Here is a 6,689-nt window from a genome sequence, read left to right as displayed (position 1 = left end):
CACAAGATGGGGACCTGGATGGGGCACATAGCCACAAGATGGGGACCTGGATGGGGCACATTGCCACAGGATGGGGACCTGGATGGGGCACATAGCCCCAAGATGGGGACCTGGATGAGGCACATTAGTACAAGATGGGCGCCAGGATGGGGAACGTTGCCACAGGATGGGGACCTGGATGGGGCACATAGCCACAGGATGGGGACCTGGATGGGGCACATTAGTACAAGATGGGGACTTGGATGGGGAACATTACTACAAGATGTTTTCCATTATTACTATATGATGCTAATTGTAAGACAATATTACTGTATGTGGCCAATTGGGGGAAATAAAATTGTAAAAAAAATAAAAAATAAAATAAAGCATGAAAAAATATTGGGCACTAAAAATGCTGTTTTATATGTAAACTAAAGTAAACACAAAAAAGTGCACGTTTATTATCGCCACATCCATAACGACCCAAGCCATAAAAAAATAAACACGGCAAAAATGTTCAAAAGGTGTATACAAAAAAAATGGTATCACTAAAAATGTCACATTGAACAAAGAATGCGGCCCCCCAAATTCAAATTTTTTCCATGTGCGGCCCATATACCCAGCCGAGTTTGAGACCCCTGGATTAAACGGATTGCCTACTGCTTGGACAACCCCTTCTCAATCTCTCTGTTTCCCCCTTGTAAAATAAAAACACTTATACTCACCTCCTGTCGGCACTGGCTCTCCCAAGGATTGCATGACATTGTTATGTCACACGATCCCTGTGTCCAATCAGCGCTGGCTTCACTGTCGACACCTTCAAACAAATCACATACAACCGGAAAAAGTGAGAGCTGCTTGGGATGTCAGTTTAGGTGGACAGACAAGTCTTGGTGTCTTGGTAGGTTTGCAGTTGTGCCATACTCCTTCCATTTTTGGATGATAGATTGAACAGTGCTCCGTGAGATGTTCAGAGCTTCGGCTATTTTGTTTATAACCTAACCCTGCTTTACTCTTCTCCACAACTTTATCCCTGACCTGTCCGGTGTGTTCCTTGGTTTTCAAGATTCTGTTTGATCTCTAATGTTCTCAAACCTCTGAGGCCTTCACAAAACAGCTGTAGTTAAACTGAGGATAAATTACACACAGGTGGACTCAACTTACCAATTATGTGACTTTTGGAGGCAACTGGTCACTCAGGATTTTATTTAGCAGTATCAGACTCTAGGGGGGCTGAATACAAATGCATGTCACAATTTTAGGTTTTAATTTTTAAAATATTTAGAAAACCATGTATCATTTCCTTTACACTTCACAAATACATGTTATTTTGTGTTGGTATATCACATAAAATCCAAATAAAATACATTTAAGTTTGTGGGTGTAATATGTAAAAATGTGGAAAAGTTAATGGGGTATGAATACTTTTTCAAGGCACTGTATTATTATTTTACAAGCAATGGCGTAACTTGAAGCTCACGGGCCCCAATGCAAATGTTCCAACAGGACCCCCAATTATTGCAAGTCTTTAATAGCATTGGTCTTTTCATACAGGCCAAAGGAACTTTTTGGGCCCCTTAGGCTCCAGGGACTGGGTGCGACTGCAATGACTGCACCTGTTGTAGTTACGACCCAGTTTACAAGGGGGAAACATAGGGATTAAGAAGGAGTTGCCCAATTTGTGGACAAGACGCAGTGTGCACATAGACAGTATAAAAAAAAACCTGTGTGAACATATCCTTACAGGCAGATTAGTTGTTGATTTTTCTGCAGATTTGGACCAATACACCCACAGTATAAATCGTCATTTTGCAGATTGAAACTCAGCACCACAAGTCAACTTCCATGTGGATTCTGTGGCCCATTTTTTTCGCAGTATCTGGATGAAATTGGGTAAAATAAAAAGCACTTTGCTGCGTATGATTCTTTCCATGTGATCCCAAAGGTAAATCCGGACAGCCCTTTAATAATCCTTCAACAGTAAGGAGCAATAGATTTTCGTAAAATAAAAGTTCTATAGCTTTAAAGTCTGTGTGCATAAAAATAAAAAAATCATTTCCGATAAATAGAAGAACATATAATTGAGACGGAGTCTATCTGGTGGAATCGCACAATTTTCTTCTTTAGCTATTATTAACATATTAAAATTTTCTTCTTTTGACATCCAAATTACTAGTCTTTCAGGCTCTTTATGTAGACAATTTACTATCAGATTTTGTTTCATTTTCTGCATTTGAATTTATTTACTATTTTGAATATTTCTTATTCTATGAAGCTTTTATGCTTTTCTTTCTCTTTTTATCAAGTGGAAATAGATTTTTGCTCTACGAGTGCTGACAATCATTCATCCCCCAACCAGAAGAGCGCTGTGGGTCCAAAAGTAAAAAGCAGATCTTGGTCCAAGTGTTTTACAATCTGATATTTGTAATGAATTGCCCCCCAGTGCCGTGCATCTTGTTTTAATTACCAATTAAATGTTGTTTTTCAGGAGGATGTGTACAGTATATCAAGAGAACATACTTATTAAATAAATGAGGTAAAGGACGAGCAGATGACATACATATGTACCTATAGTAATAGTAACCCTCGGCACAGAACAAGAAAAGTAATTTTGCTCAGAATTTCATATGTAATGGTTCCAACACCAACAGACAATCAACAAAAAAAGGGTATGTACAGTAGTACAACGTTTCAGCTCAAATGCCTTCATCAGGATTTATCTGTACATTGTTGATGGGTGAAAGTCAAATATAAAGCAGCGTATATAGGGATAGTCTGTCACATTGGTATCCAGTGGGCAAGGAGGCAGCCACCATTGGGATCTCCAGTATTAGATCAAATAGACAGGGTAAACATCAGTGTGAGCGGCCACCTCTTACCTCAGCACTCCTGGTATTTCCAGTATTAGATCAGATACACAGGATGGACAGCAGTGTGAGCAGCCTCTTCTTACCTCAGCAACCCTGGTATCTCCAGTATTAGATCAGATAGACAGGGTGGACAGCAGTGTGAGCAGCCTCTTCTTATCTCAGCACCAATGGTATCTCTGGTATTACATCAGATAGACACGGTGGACAGCAGTGTGAGCAGCCTCTTCTTACCTCAGCATCACTGGCATCTCCAGTATTAGATCCTATAGAAAGGGTGAACAGCAATGTGAGCAGCCTCTTCTTACCTCAGCACCCCTGGTATCTCCTGTATTAGATCAGACAGACAGGGTGGAAAGTACTGTGAGTGGCCTCTTCTTACCTCAGCATCCCTGGTATCCCTAGTATTAGATCAAATAGACAAGATGGACAGTCGTTTGAGAAGCTTATTCTTACCTCAGCACCCATGGTATCTCCAGTATTAGATCAGATAGACAGGGTAGACGGCAGTGTGAGAAGCCTCTTCTTACCTCAGAACCTTGATATCTCCAGTATTAGATCAGATAGATAGGGTGGACAGCAGTGTGAGCAGCCTCTTCTTATCTCAGCACCCCTGATATTTCTAGTGTTAGATCAGAATGTTCAATGAGAACACATCTTTATACACATGAACAGAGGAATGGAGTTCCCTACTATGCATGCTCACAGTCACTTGTCCTATTAACAGTCTCAGATTGGTTTCTGTCAGTGTAACATGACAACTGCCAGTTTAACCCCTTAAAATAAATTGATGTACACTGCCATAAAAGCAGTATCATACTGTGTGGGAATGTTACGGGTGTGTCAGAAGTGACAGACAGTTGCCCTTCTTAGCTGTCTCACTCTAGGACCCAGCGGCTACCTCCCTTCTGCTAATTGACACCCAGGCTTGGGTGTTTAAATACTGGATTGCTACAGGGAGGCACTGGTGATATTCACATGATCTCTTGTGAATGCTTGGAGCTGTTGCAGTCTGCTTACTTCCTCTTGGTGCTTGGAGGACGTTAGGAGCAATCTCTCTGAAGTTGGCTCAAGCTAAGTTACTTTCCCTCATGTTTGTTTCCTTGGTTGTCTTTAGTTGTTAGTGGAGACTGAGTAGTGCTCATCCCCCTCCTTCCCTACACAGGGCCAAGCGCTAGGGAAATACAGGGTTTAGGTTCCTGTGTGGCGATTGGTGAGGAACCAATATAAGGACGATAGGGGAGACAGGGTGATATTAGATCAGCCTAGGAGGTCTCCACTCCCCCTTTCCCTAGAGTCTGGGCTCCCTTCTCTTCTTCCCTTCGTGTTGCACTTAGTCTTTCCCACACCTTGCGTGACTGGGAACTATAATGGGCAATATTACTGCATTGGCACATAAAAAGGACTGGGCGAGGTCAAGGAAGTGGCTTAATGTCAAATAAGAAATGCTGCAGTATCTGTCCTTCTCACTTAACCTTCAAAGCTGGGAGGCATCTGATCAGTAAGATCAAGTAGATAAATAATGAAAAAATTATCCTCGTCACAATTTATTTGCCCCAAAGTCATCTGCTCATAGGCTTATCTTTTGGATCTTTGTGATTAGAGCGTGGGCCAACGAAAGGGTCCTCAGGTACTCAGGTGGGCCAGTCTGACCTCAGTGCCCCTGAAGTAGAAATGCCACTTACAGAAGAACCTTAGTTACTATTCACGATCCTCTTTCACACTGTTAAGCGTCTGTTTCCACTTTTTATGTTGTATTCGTTTATTGTGTTGTATTAGATGTCTACAGAAGTTTCTCACGTTTTTTTTTTCCTTTTTTATCCTTTTTTTCTTTTTAACGTACACCCAAATAATGTTCGGTGTTTCTAAGCAACCTTGATCTGTTAGGCTTAGTACCTCTTATGTGTGAGAATATGCACAAGTAATATATTTTAAAATATAAGTGCAGCGTCTCACACGGTTGTAGACAGTATAATTAAAACGTATCTCCACCCCAGATTTGTAATCAGCAAGGAAGATCATTTCTTATATTTTGGTGATATCTACCCCGTCATCCTAAACCATTTTTACTATATTGATCCCGAGGCATCACCACAAATCATGGTGCCCCAATAGACTGACCACCTCAGGTTCAGGAAGTCACTCTATGTGACTGCAGACTTGTGAATCTTCACATCACATGCACTGCGCGCTGTCGGGAGTCTCCGATGCTGACGCCGAGAGCAGGCGGTCATGTGACACCAAGTATGAGATTTGCATGCTTCCAGCCACAATCCGACTAGACTTGTCTGGTCTTGCTTAATATACTTAAATGGAGCGAGGCCTGGCACGTCTAGTTGGCATGTGACTGTGATTCGCCCCCTGGGCCGTGGGGCACTCGGAACCGGGCAATAGGGAGGCGATGGGGGTAGTAGTGGCGACCCGGTCCCGTGGCTCAGGGTGGTCAGACCAGTGGCAGTCTTTTAGATGTTTTAAGAGATGTCCGACTACGCCACCCATGGACTGCGGTTATTAGGAACCGCCGCTGCAGGGCAGACCGCTGGGGCCGATGATGTATGCAGCTGGGATGGTGTGACTCCCCACGGGAAGAGTGCGGCCCCAGGGCAGTGTAGTGGATGGTGGGAGTGATGGTGGTGTGAGTCCCAGTACCGGTAGTGCCGGAGGAGCGAAAAAGCACACAGACAACGTACTGCAGTCCGGGGTCTTTACTCACGGTTAATATCCAAGTCACTTCTGCAGGGAATGACTGCCCGAGCCGTGCGGCGTCCACCAGGTGAGGGGCTCGGTCAACTCCCAGGCAGCTCAGGAGTATGGCTCAAGACCCCCTTTTGTCCTTTCTCTGGCCTGCCTCGCCAGTGACCCACCTTTGTCCAGCTGCCGCGGACTTGTGCGGTTAAACGTGGGCCCCGTCCTCCGCTGTCCTATATGGTGCCTTCCTAGCAGGTTTGATGAGGTGTCGCACCAATAAATGATCACGACGTCCGGTCTTTGGCTGAGGGTAGTTTCTCCTCCACCAACTTGGGATCCGGCACCCTTAATCTGCCTGACCCTGCACCCTGGATTCTCGTGGGTTCTTAGGGTCCATTCTGCCTTCTTGTTCCTGAGCCCTTCTGTTTCTCTGTCTCTCCTCCGTCTTTCCTGTTCCTTCTTCTCCTCCCTTCTCGTGGAGCTGGGCTGAGGTGACACCACAGCTCACCTTCACCTCCTCCTCGGCCTCTCACTAGGCCCTCCTGGAGTAGAGCTCCTACAGAGCCTCTACTCCCTGTCTTCTCCTCTCTGGACAGAACCTAGATCTAAGATGGTGCCCACCTTTTATACCTCCCTCTGACCATGAGCCCAGGTGACCAGCAACCAATGGGCTCCTTCCTACGCTCAGGAACCAACCCCTATCTGCCCCTACTGCACTGGGTGTTCCACCCCCCTCCCCACTCCAGCAGGGACATAGTCGGTCGTGCCTGCACTTATGTCTAGTGGGAGCACTGTTGAGCTGTCCCTCGGAAATGGGATGTGTGTGCTGTATGCAGCTAACTGAGCCCTGGTCCATACTCCATCCTTACCCGGGAGTGGAATATCACACCTCTGGCAGAGGTGCAATACCCCTGTAGCGGCGGAGCTACAGGAGTATTGGGAGTTACTGGGAGCTACTGGGCGTTAGTAGTGAAATATCAAAAGCCTAACATATACTGCGGGGGATTTTTGGTGGCTTTTTTTACTTTTAAGGGTATATATACCATGTTTTTTTAGGAGGTTTTAGACAGAGACTGAGCAGAAACTGAACAAAATCTCTCCAAATCCTCCTCCAAATATCAAAACTCTGCTCCAAATCTCAGGAATAAGACTCCA

The 6,689-nt window shown here is 44.7% G+C and overlaps 1 long non-coding RNA gene across 1 annotated transcript; it reads right to left on the bottom strand.

Moving 5' to 3' along the window:
- Positions 1-3,008: 3,008 nt before the first annotated feature.
- On the bottom strand, positions 3,009-3,443 carry LOC141164167 (uncharacterized). Its single transcript, XR_012250857.1, has 3 exons — positions 3,377-3,443; positions 3,229-3,247; positions 3,009-3,112 (listed from the first exon to the last, which is right to left on the bottom strand). It is a non-coding gene; the product is annotated as an uncharacterized lncRNA (long non-coding RNA).
- Positions 3,444-6,689: the final 3,246 nt, after the last annotated feature.

The sequence above is a fragment of the Phyllobates terribilis genome, unplaced genomic scaffold (genome assembly GCF_046119375.1).
Source record: "Phyllobates terribilis strain yellow unplaced genomic scaffold, ASM4611937v1 Scaffold_10__3_contigs__length_209671492, whole genome shotgun sequence".
NCBI lineage: Eukaryota > Metazoa > Chordata > Amphibia > Anura > Dendrobatidae > Phyllobates > Phyllobates terribilis.
The sequence above is the reverse complement of the archived record's forward strand: the minus strand, read 5'-3'. Positions and strand labels throughout refer to the sequence as shown.